The following is a 13,426-nucleotide window of genomic DNA, read 5'->3' as shown; positions in this document are numbered from 1 at the left end:
ACTGAAATATTTTTAGGGATTAGAGAAGTCCATTCTCCGAGCGCCGGATTTCAAAACGCTCCACATTACTCTTAACAATTAAGAAACGCTCGTATAGGGAAGTATAGGCTTCTATCCTGCAAATTTATTTCCAGTGTTTTCTTCCTGTTGTTTATAGGTTGTAAACCACTTCTCTGCAGCGCCGTAGGAGCAAACCGTTTCTTTGCAGCGCGTACAGAATGGCATGATGCTCTGAAGTTAGATGCGCCATAGCAAAACTGTCCGGGCTGATCGTAGAGACACAAATTTATTAGTCTTCCTTAAGCTGTCGTGTTGGACGGATGTCGAAAAGTAAGAGTGAGTTCGTGCAAAAATGGAATATGCCAAACATCAAGAAAAGGTTCTTCCTGTTAGAGAAATCAAGGCGTTTCATAGCGAAGGTAAGGGAATTATTTATAATACAGGGACATCATTTTATTTTTACTTAAATTTTTATTGTACCTGCGTTTCTAAATGTACTTGACTCCCACCCCTTTTCACTAATGTCCTTGCTAACGTCAGTCACACAAACTCACGGCCGCTGTTGCTAGCAGTGAAATAAACAGTACAGAGTACAGTGTGTTTCAGAAATATGTTGCATTTTCTGTAGAAGAAAAAGCTTATATTATTGAAGTTTATTTTCACACAGGTATGGTGTGTAGCATAACTGAATTTATCTGTGTGGACTGAGCACAAGTGAAGATTAGAGTTACCGAAAGTACGGTACCCTATAATATGGTGCGGTACTTAACAGCATTATTTAAACAAGAGTTTTGTTTTACTGTTTTTAGGTATGAACGACGATGATAGAAACTGGAATTACAATATAACCGAATGTGAACAACAGTTTTTTTTCACAATTTCCTGATTATATCATTACGGAATATTTTCGTAGAAATGTCATTAATCTGGTAGATAAATTTAGAACAAGAGAGTGTACAGAAAGGAAGAATAGTGTAAGATGGCCAACAAAGGTGACAGAAGATGCTGTAGAAGATACTAGAGAAAGGATGCAGGGAGGTCCTAATAAGTCGGTCAAGAAGTTAGCTGTAGAAATTGGGGTTTCTTGCGGAAGTGCTCACAAAATTCTCAGGAATAAATTAGGTTAGTAATATGCTGACTAAAGAAGACATTACATGATGTGTATAACCCTCTGAAGAGTTGAGTTTGTGAAAAAAAAAAGTTACTATTCTACTATTTTTTGATAAAATACTGTAAAGTAATGACCAAACTGAAAATCGTAATACTATATTTCCCTGTAATATAAATGGATACACACTACTTTCCTCTCCTCCTATAGCTAGTAAAATTATTTGTTTACATATTGCACTAGCAACTCTAATCTCCTGTAATGGAAGGGGGGTAACAGTGTTTCCGAGTATAGCCAGGTTAATGTTAAAAATGTTAGTAAAGATAAAATGATGTCCCTGTATATGCGTACCTACAGTACACATAAAGAAAGAGACGGAATGTAGTCCCACATAGTTTTGAAACAGATATACTGTAGAAAAGGGCTTCAGCCTGTCTGCTAGGAGGATGAGGTTCTTATAAAATATCTTTTCCACTACTGGATCGGTAAACATTTTTGTGTTGTAATAAACAACTAAGATTTGAGGCTAACAAGCAAACATTCCCATGGGGGCAGATAAAAAAGTTATTTTTTTTTCTTTCACCAAGTTAACAATGTCAAAACAAGTGCTTATACAAATTTTGGCCACTCGACCGCAATTACGAGGTCGTCCAGAAAGTGATTTTCCCTCGGACCGTTTACAGAAAAAAGCACTATTTCATGGACAGATTTATTGGAACAGATACAACAATTCCGCTGTTTTTCAACATTTTCCCCATCAGCATTAAGACATTTGCCATACCGTGGGATCAATGCACAACACGACACAAGGATATAAATATTGATCCCACGGTATGACAAACTAGTGTCTCAATTTTAGTGGGGAATATGTTGAAAAATAGCGCAAAAATTGCTGTATTCGTTTCATTAAATCTTTCCATGAAATTGTGTTTTCTTTCTGTAAACGACCCCAGGGAAAATCACTTTCTGGACGGCCTCGTAATTGCAGTGGAGTGGCCAAAATTTGTATATGCAATTGTTTTGACATTATTAACATGGTGGAAGGAAAAAAAATAAACTTTTTTTATCTGCCCCCATCAGAATGTTTGCTTGTAAGAGGGATGAAGTCACAAGAGAATGGAGAAAGTTACACAACGCAGAACTGCATGCATTGTATTCTTCAACTAACATAGAAACATTAAATCCAGACTTTTGCGATGAGCAAGGCATGTAGCAAGTGCAGGCGAATCTAGAAATGCATATTAGTTGGGAGACCTGAAGGGGAAAAACGCCTTTGGGGACACCGAGACATAGATGAGAGGATAATGTAAAAATGTATTTGAGGGAAGTGGGATATGATGGTAGGGACTGGATTAATCTTGCTCAGGATAGGGACCGATGGCGAGCTTATGCGAGGGCGGCAGTGAACCTACGGGTTCTTTTAAAGCCATTTGTAAGTATGTAATAAGCAACTAGGACAATGCTTTCGAATCGACCATTTCGAGAATCTTACCAAAGCAGTTTTGTAAAGAAAGGTTCAAGGCATTACAGGAAAAAAATACAGGCTCCGTATTTGTGTATTTTAACGATATCAGCTGTGGTCAGAGGTGGGGAGACAGTAGCGGCATGTGTGACTATACTTGTTACAGTCCTCCGTCTCCTGTCACTTAGCTATACCATCATCTAACCCACTCTAAGCTTGTTACATTTTTCGCTTCATATCAGTTAGCTATTCCTTAATCTAACTCAATCTAACCTTGTCACGTTCCTCGACCTCCGGGAGCATGCACAATTGCAGTGTTAATAAATGAAGAGTCCGCTGCAAGAATGATGGATGATTTTATTTATTTTATTTGTTTTTTATTTTAGTTGTTTATTTAACGACGCTGTATCAACTACTAGGTTATTTAGCGTCGATGAGAATGGTGATAGCGAGATGATGTTTGGCGAGATGAGGCCGAGGATTCGCCAGAGATTACCTTGCATTCACATTACGGTTGGCGAAAACCTCTGAAAAAAACCCAACCAGGTAATCAGCCCAAGCGGGGATCGAACCAGCGCCCGAACGCAACTTACGATGGATGTCATTTGGAATACATTTTTCAGGAGAAGCAATTGAAAGTTTGAAATGGTTAGCGCTCAAAGCTTAACTGTGATTTTCCGATCATTACTGGACAATGATTATCAGTGTTAATACCATATAACTCTCTATGTACATTCTATATGTCTTAAGCTATGCATTGACTGTCTTGGTTCATTTTCGACAAGAAAGTGACATCCATCATTCTTGCAGTGGACTCTTCAAATGCATGCATATACATACATACATACATACATACATACATACATACATACATACATACATACATGGAATAACGGTTAGCGCGTCCAGCCACGAAATCAGGTGGCCCAGGTTCGATTCCTGGTCGGGGTAAGTTACCTGGTTGAGGTTTTTTCCGGGATTTTCCCTCAACCCAATATGAGCAAATGCTGGGTAACTTTCGGTGTTGGACTTCGGACTCATTTCACCGGCATTATCACCTTCATCTCATTCAGATGCTAAATATAACCTAAGATCACAGTCTACTATATACAGTCACGAAGTTTGAGTTTTGAGGGTGCTATAAACAAAAGACTGTGACGGTACTATTTTGCATTGCCTGTAATGAGGCGATATTAGCGATCCTAGTGGTGAACAACTATCTAATGTTTGCATATTTACTACGTATTGAGCTTCGCGACTGTATATAGTAGACTGTGCTAAGATGTTGATAAAGCGGCGTAAAATAAATTACATACATACATACATACATACATACATACATATTGTGCATACATGCCACTTAGTTATCCCCTCATATAAGCTAACCTGTCCTAACCTAACTTTACCTAACCTAACCTAACCTAACGAAACCTATCCTCACCTGAACTTCAACTAGCAATATTTACGGAAATACACGCTAGCGGAGACTAAAGAAACAGTACAATACTATCTATACGGTCAGACGCTATCATTAATAAATGCCAAATTCTCTAAACCAGTGGTCGTCAGCACTCGCTGAAATGTGCAATGGGTACGCGGTGCCGTCCCCTGTGCACCGTCGTGCAACAGGGAGCGATAGAGAGCATACCCGCTAGCAGCTACGAGAGCACTATAGTGCACTGCGTTTTCCACGGGTAAGAGAGGCTAGCCCCAGCGTGCTCTGTGCTGACGACCCCTGATCTAAACCGACTATGTCGTTAAAGTAAATACATTACATAACGGCTCTATGCTGAAGTATTTAGGAAACGGTTAAAAGTAGAATTCTTTGCATTCAGCTGGCCGGTAAGTGTGAATACATCGCTCTTGTCTGGCTGATTTCACTGTTCCGGTTTCCAAGGAGCAGTAACACTCCATCTTTCTGCTTAACCTCCCCTCTTACGCAGAACAAGCGAAATGTCATTCCGAACAAGCAGTACTTCTACGACGAGAGATGTAGACAAATTAATTAATTCTCTGTGGAACATGAAATCATTGCGGAACTTGCTCTAACAAGTAAGTCCATGTCGGAACTCGACATACTTCACGGACAGGCATGAATCATGGATCGGCGCAGGGCCATCTTGCAATTAAGGCACTGGCAGACATTCCTGATCTTCGTAAGATTCGAAACCTTGACCATGACTTCACATAACATTGTATACAACGCAGAAGACGCTGACTGAGTCATTAGTTTACTTTAGGACGAAAAATAGCCTATAGTCATTGCAGTAACATTCAACAGCTGATTTCTATACACTAAGCTCACACAAACGACTGAGTTGAAATGAATTCCAGGAAAGAATTCTTTATTTCTCCTACCTTACACATTAGAGAAAGTTTGTCAAATACTTGTCATAAAGTGATTAGAAGCAGTGGCGTACGCAGAATTTTGTCAAAGTATTAAAATTGTGTACAATTTATATTACTGGTATTTTAAAATTTGTGTATTGTTGTTATTATTATTATTATTATTATTATTATTATTATTACTTACTTACTTACTGGCTTTTAAGGAACCCGGAGGTTCATTGCCGCCCTCACATAAGCCCGCCATTGGTCCCTATCCTCAGCAAAATTAATCCATTCTCTATCTTCATATCCCACCTCCCTCAAGTCCATTTTAATATTATCTTCCCATCTACGTCTCGGCCTCCCTAAAGGTCTTTTTCCCTCCGGCCTCCCAACTAACACTCTATATGCATAAATTCTTACTTAACAGATGAATTGCTGATTAATATTTGTTACTTATAATGAAACTAACATCTGTCCATTCTTCTTCTTCTTCTTCTTCTTCTTCTTATTATTATTATTATTATTATTATTATTATTATTATTATTATCATTAATTTTTCTAAATAGATTTACAAAACCTCTAATTGCAATTACATTAATGTTCTCATTATAGAAATAGAAATATATAAATATTCTCCCTGTAACATAGTCCTAGTAAGCTTATATTAAATTAATTTTCATCATTTTATTAGCTATCTCAAATATTAAATTAATTATAATTCATTGAATTAAATTAGCTCAAAAATTGAGTTACTACTTTACCTTATAGATTTATCTAAATTTAAATAAATGTGTAGTGAAGAATATTGCTGGAGAACCTTTTAAGTGTAGTGTAAATATTTGTAATTTAAATTTATGTATTGTATTGATTAAGGCTGGTTGAGTGGAAGAGAAGGCCTTATGGCCTTAACTCTGCCAGCGAAAATAAAACATTATTATTATTATTATTATTATTATATGCATTTCTGGATTCGCCCATACGTACTACATGCCCTGCCCATCTCAAACGTCGGGATTTAATGTTCCTAATTATGTCAGGTGAAGAATACAATGCGCGCAGTTCTGTGTTGTGTAACTTTCTCCATTCTCTTGTAACTTCATCCCTCTTAGCCCCAAATATTTTCCTAAGCACCTTATTCTCAAACACCCCTAATCTCTGTTCCTCTCTCAAAGTGAGAGTCCAAGTTTCACAACCATACAGAACAACCGGTGATATAACTGTTTTATATTCCAAGTACCAAATCTCAAAACCTTATTCCTTTGCTGTGGTCGTGCCAGAGAATCAGTCCCATTCCGAGGCTTATTTGAAGGATTCGTAACAAGCTGTTTTTTTTACGGTGAAGGGTTGTTAGCCCTTCGCCCAACCCCCAAGCTGGAGGACCACCCCTCATCGGCTGTCCGCGACTGCTTATTCAATATATTCACAGCTACCCTACATATCTGGAGGCCGTCTCCTCGATCCGCAACCTGAGGACGCGCCATGCCGTGATGATAGGGACCTACAATACATGGATTATTATTATTATTATTATTATTATTTATATTATTTATATTATTATTATGTTACCGTTAAAAATATAAACTGTCAAATGCACAAATCGAACATTTCACAATGAAGTCAGAACTCAAACTAACGAAAGGCTAAATACCGTATCGTTCTTAAAAATGATTTTAAAATCGACAATGCACAATATTTAACATCTGCACTGCAGAACTGTCAAAGCATCCTTTTCAATATGTTTCACAAGTTAAATTTCGTATTGTCGGCTTCATTTTATTACAAGGTCGGTACTAGGCGGCAGGTGTCTCTATAATAAAGATAGCATTGTTATAATTCGAACGTGCCGCAGTACCAAGCACAGGGATTATATTGAAGGAAGAGTAGGGGGACTATGCCTTTGTCGGTGTAGATTTTGTTACTCTGACTGACAAATTAGAGAAAGGAAACGATTGTGGATTTAAAAAAATACTCAAATCTAAATATGCCATTTTCTTAAGTTCAAGAAGGGGTTTAAACCCGGTAACTCCCCCCCTTGCATACGCCCCTGATGAGAAGAATTTATAGATATAAATAGGCCTACATACAAATGGCTGAATAGATAAATGGATGGTTAGACAGACAGAGAGTTATGGAGATAGGTAGATAGATAGATATGGAAATTGGTAGATAGGTTCTCCGAAGCAGTTCTCCAAGGACAACTTCGAGTAGGCCTATGTCCTTTCTTGCTGTATTGTTTTCGTTCGCACTCGTTCTCGATCACATAGGCTTATTTCTCTGGTTTATCGTGAGACATAATTCCTCAGTGACGTAACATAATTGTTGTGAACGATGGCCTGGTGCAGGCGTATTATATTTATATAAAACGCAGTAAATATAGAAAAATACATATTAATTACGAATTAGGTTTTTTAGTTCTAAAGGTCCAATTTAGGTTTTTTTTTTTTAGGTTGAACAGAATTTACATATATGACTCTTATGGCCGTGATTATGAAAATTATCTAAGAAATTATGGGCCGTATTCATAGACATTCTTAGCGCGGGCTTCCGGTGGATGGTCAGCGAACTAACGTTTTTCGTATTCATGAACCAGTGTTAGCGATATGATATATGATATGATATGATATATGATATGATATGATAAGATATATGATATATGATATGATATGATATGATAAGATATGACATGATATGATATGATATATGATATGATATGATATATGATATGGTATGATATGATATGATATGATATGATATGATATATGATATGATATGATATCGTCACGTGAATGCAAGAACTAGGTAACTCGAAATTTGCATTTTTTAGTTACCTCTTTGTGATATGATATGATATGATATGATATGATATGATATTATATGATATATGATATGATATCGTCACGTGAATGCAAGAACTAGGTAACTCGAAATTTGCATTTTTTAGTTACCTCTTTTATAGCATAGCAAAAATCGCACAAAATGTAATGCAAGAACTAGGTAACTGATCGATCGACACCAGCGACATCTATTTTCCAATATAACAAGTAGGTACAAGAAAACGAGACATTTTCCTTAGTGCAATAAATAAGTAAATAGGCAATGTCACAAAATATGAAAAATCAAGTTACCTAGTTCTTGCATTCAGGCGACGATATGATATATTATATATGATATGATATGATATGATATGATATGATATGATATGATATGATATGATATGATATGATATGATATGACATGATATGATATGATATGATATATGATATTATATGATGTGATGTATGATATGTGATATGATATGATATGATATATTATGATATGATATGATATGATATGATATATGGTATGATATGATATGATATATGATATGATATGATATGATATGATATGATATCGTCACGTGAATGCAAGAACTAGGTAACTCGAAATTTGCATTTTTTAGTTACCTCTTTTATAGCATAGCAAAAATCGCACAAAATGTAATGCAAGAACTAGGTAACTGATCGAACGACACCAGCAACATCTATTTTCCAATATAACAAATAGGTACAAGAAAACGAGACATTTTCCTTAGTGCAATAAATAAGTAAATAGGCAATGTCACGAAATATGAAAAATCAAGTTACCTAGTTCTTGCATTCAGGCGACGATATGATATATTATATATGATATGATATGATATGATATGATATGATATGATATGATATGATATGATATGATATGATATGATATGATATGATATGATATGATATGATATATTATGATATGATATGATGTGATATACTGTATGATATGATATGATATGAATCCAGTGCAAATAACCAGTCGATAGCCGGGGCTAGTTTAGCACGTTCGTAGCGCGGGCTAGCGAAATGTCTATGAATAGCACCCTAAGAGTTCAGAGTAAGGAAAAATATAGGGAAAACCTATAATTCCGTTCCGTAGTTACAAGATTGTCACTTGAAGTTCCAACGCTAGCGTACGTCTCGAACTTTCTGGATTAAAAATATGTGACTATAAAAGTTTTGTACATTTATTTGACGCCCCCTCGTTAAACCTGAGTAATCCTCAGGTGGGGGGGGGGGCGCGCCCCACAATTTGAGAACCGTTGGCATAGTTGATCAGTATGGGTAAAAATGTGTTTAGCGGAGGACGGCACAATGGACCGGAGGATAGTTTATTAATTGCTAGGTTGTCATGATTTATTTAACTCATATCAGCACATGAGGTCGTTAACGACTCACTCAAAGAATTTTTAAAAATTGTTTCAAATTACAAAAGCAATGCATTGTTAAGGTTGGCAACAATAATTAATTACCATTGCTTAAGTCAATAATAATAATTTTGTGTCTATTAAATAAAAAAATCATGCCTCAATTAAAACAGTTGCAATTCCAAAACTCGGTTTCAATTGTAATAATTTCCCACTTCCATAGACAACATTATTTAGCTACTAGAGATATCACATCTGCCCAGTGGGTCGTTAACGACCCGGCCTCATAAGGCCACTTGTGCTTGAAATATAATTAAAATTCTTGTTTCTCGTCACTTCTTAAGTCCTAACGATGAATATGTGTAAAACTTATAGAGAAACTTGAAGGAAAAAGTTCCGGGCAGATAGGAGTTAATTGAACTACCATATTAAAATGAGCAACGGGAACTTCTTTAAACGGATGAAATATGAAGAGATACCGGGTTGTGTTCTTTGTTCTATAAAATAAATCGTTAAGGAGAGAGATATAATCATGGCCTGTGAAAACAACCAGTGGTTGGAGTTCTGATTTAATTTCAAAGGCAAAATTACATCATACATGACGTAAAAAAAGAAATTATACTTACGTGTTTAAAATATATACGTAGACACATAATAATATAGATATATAGTACATGTATATAGCTTGTAATTCCTGTTACTTAATTTAAATCGGTTGCACTAGTGACTAGTGCATTCCTTCATGAACTAAGCTTGAATTCGCACGTCTTTTATTATCGCGAATTCAGACATGAAGAGTGCATCGTAATTAAGTTGGCAGCACAGGTTCTGCTTTTTTCCTCGTGCTCTTTTCTTTAAGCTTGAGCCTCCTAATGAAGATGGTTGGAATATAATAAGAATAATTAGCCAGAATATTATAAATTAAGTTTATCTTAAGAAATTTGTTTGTTTGTTTGTTGCTGTCTAATATCCTGATCGCGTATTTTATCTAATTTAGTGCCTCTATTTACAGACTGTCTTAAAAATATGTTTATGTTGCTTGTATATGAGATTCGTCCTTCTGTGTTGGTAACCATGATTCACTTCTGTGTAAGGATGGGACAGCGATTATTTTATAAAATCGTATCTGTGCGTCCTTTCTTTCTGGCTGTTCCATACATTGTCTGATATCTGTGTAACATATATTTAATATCCTTATTGCAGCTATACAGGGTGTTTCCGAGGTGGTGTTACAAACTTTCAGGGATGATGGCGAAGGGCACATGTATCAATTTGAGATAAGGAACCTTGTTCCGGAAATGACTGATTCGAAAGTTGTAAGCAAAAGTAGTTGTGTGTGAAATGGAATTGTAATTTGGCACCACGTGCCCTCCTTCCCTTAACTTTTGGAACAGTCGTGGAAAGATGGTATGAGCCGGATGTCTCCTACGTGGGTACTTGCCCCGATACAATCTGTGAGCTTGTCTACTGTTCCCATTGGCTCATCCGTATTCGAAAATGAGGTCTGCTTATTCCGCTCTCGTGTACTCCTCCATTTCACTAGGACTGATCGACTGGACACTGCAACTTGTACACATACACTGCTGTCTACAGACATGTATATCAGGACCGACCATGTCCGTTACACATTACGCTATCTGCATTGCCTTAGTGTAGTTTCCTGTCCCCATCCCTCAGACAGCGCACTGAATAAAATACTGTAAGTAGGCAACGTAAACAACGTCAGATAAATACAGTATGTGTAAGACGTACAGATAAATACACATAAATAAGGTGTACAGAGGAATAAAATTATTTCATTTCCACACAACTATATTTGCTTGTAACTTTCGACTCGGTCATTTCCGGACCAGGGTTCTTTATCTCAAATTGATACATGTGTCCTTCACTATCATCCCTGAAAAGTTGTAACACCACCTCTGAGACACCCTGTATATTATATCAGATCCCAGGTAATTAAATATTCTACTAGTTTCATTGTTGTATGCACCATTAAATATATTAGATGTAATAGTTTCATATAAGAAAAAAACATCGTGAAAATAATTATTATTTGGTACTGTTATGCATAATTCTCTGTAAATGGACTCATAGATACTGAATATTAATAAAAACCATGTAATAATTGAAGACAAATCGACGTACGCAGAGAACTGGCATCTCAGAAAATATTCTTCGGTTAAAACATCAGAATGTTTTCTCTTCGCATAGATTGTAGTAGATGAGTAGATAGTGACGTGTTAAGAATTTTTAAAGCTGTATAATAATAACCGATCAATTTTTATTGTGTAAATATGGAATAATATAATACTGTGTGTAATGTGATGCGGTAACTCTGCCAGAATAAATAAATAAATAAATAAATAAATAAATAAATAATTTAGTAAAATAATTCAAGATAGCAATATTAACACGGGTGCTAGATATATGCAAACAATGCGTAGACATATGAAATGGCTACAACTGTTCTTTTCTGCATCTGCCGATCATGATGTCTGCCGAGCGGCCAGCCTACCGTCTCCTGGCTCTTGCATGTGCCCGCAGTGTAAAATCTACAGTAAATGCATATAAAACTATAAACACTATAACGATTCACTTAATAATACCCACTCTTACACATTCCGAATGAGGACTGCTCTTCACATGCTAACATCATTATAGATACCCAGTTAAAAACTTGTCTCTCCTCATAATAAAACGTAAATTTAAATAGGGGAAATAAATGAACTGCCATTTCAAAGGGGTAACTGCTTCAGCAGTCGGGTACCTAGTTCTAATGAGTGCACTGATTCTGCAATTAACACGCAGATAGCCACCGGCGTAGCTCAGTCGGCTAAAGCTTTAGTTTCTCTAAACCAGCCGAGGCGAAGAAGAGTTCGTGCGCCGAGCCACTGTGTAACCTGCAACGTGCATAGCACCTGTGGAGGGAGGCGGACACCCGAAGGGGAAATGAAGCAACTGTCTGACTCAGTAACGGATTTGCATTTTCCTTACGTCCAGCATTTAAATATAATTTTATATAGTACAAGGCTACAAACTAATGTTTCGTACGTACAACGAAAAGAGAAATGTACAAGAAAACATAGGCCAAATTATCACGAGCTGAAATTAACTGTCTTCAGAATGTCTCTGCGACAGAGTTTCAAAATCAGGAATTATGTCATTTACTGCCAGACGTAGTTGATCACGAAGGTGTTTGTCTATCAGTCGTGATCTACATCTGGTTTTAACTATTTTCATTATTGAAAATAATTTTTCACAAACGTAAGTTGTAGCGAACATGGCTTCAACAGAGCAAGCGAAAGAACGAAGCTTCGGATACTTATTTTTTGACAAAGATTTGAAAAGTTCAACATATGTCAAGTCCTTACATCTAGCTTTCATTGCAACATCACATTGTAAGTCTATGAGTTAAAATTGAAGATCTAACCGCATCATTCGTATATCTGCTGAAAAAAGGTTGACGTACAGAGATGATGATGATGATGATGATGATGATGATGATGATAACAACAATTACCTTTCAATATTTCATAATGTGGGTGACATGTAGTATAATGCCGTTTCATGTTATACAACCGTTTTCCTCATAATACTTGTGAACAAATCATACATTTAATATTCTCACCATATTGGCAGCAAAAAAATGCGTCTTCCCATCCTACTTGAAACTTTCGTTTTTGTAGATGTACAGTACATGTATTGGAGAGAGACATTGCGACGGTACGCCACTCGCAGATCAGAGGCAAATACAAATGGAACGGAGTTTGACTCCAGTAAGTGAGAGGGTGGGGGTTGTGGGAGGTAGAAATGCACAGGTATCACTGCGAGCCACAATGTGCTCGTGAGTCGCATTTTCGCCGCGGCTGCTCTAAACAGACGCATGCGACGTGCGAGATGCGAAGCCCGCCTCGCACAAATCTGGACAACACGAGAGATAGTGAGTGGCTTCTATCGTGGCAAGGCGCGCAGACCCCGCATCTCGCAGTTATGCAGGGACATCATTTTATTTTTACTTCAATTTTTCTTGTACCCGAGTTTTTGAATGTACTTCACTCCCACCCCTTCTACTAATGAAGTTCAACCGTTCTCCACACAGATCCAAGACCGCATATACAGTCATAGTAGCCTTACGGTCATAGTAAACAGTACGTTCCAGAAATATGTTCGCGTTTTCCAGTGACGAAAGAGCTTTCAATATTGAATCATTTTCACACAGGTACTGTCGTCCATTTGCCTACGTCGTATCCCGGTTTCCCCCACCAGCTTCTATTCGCCAGCTAGTGGCTGGGCTGTCTTAACTCTTTTCTGAGA

This window comes from Periplaneta americana, chromosome 10 (assembly GCF_040183065.1).
Source record: "Periplaneta americana isolate PAMFEO1 chromosome 10, P.americana_PAMFEO1_priV1, whole genome shotgun sequence".
In the NCBI taxonomy this organism is placed as follows: Eukaryota; Metazoa; Arthropoda; class Insecta; order Blattodea; family Blattidae; genus Periplaneta; species Periplaneta americana.
Note: the sequence above shows the minus strand (reverse complement) of the source record.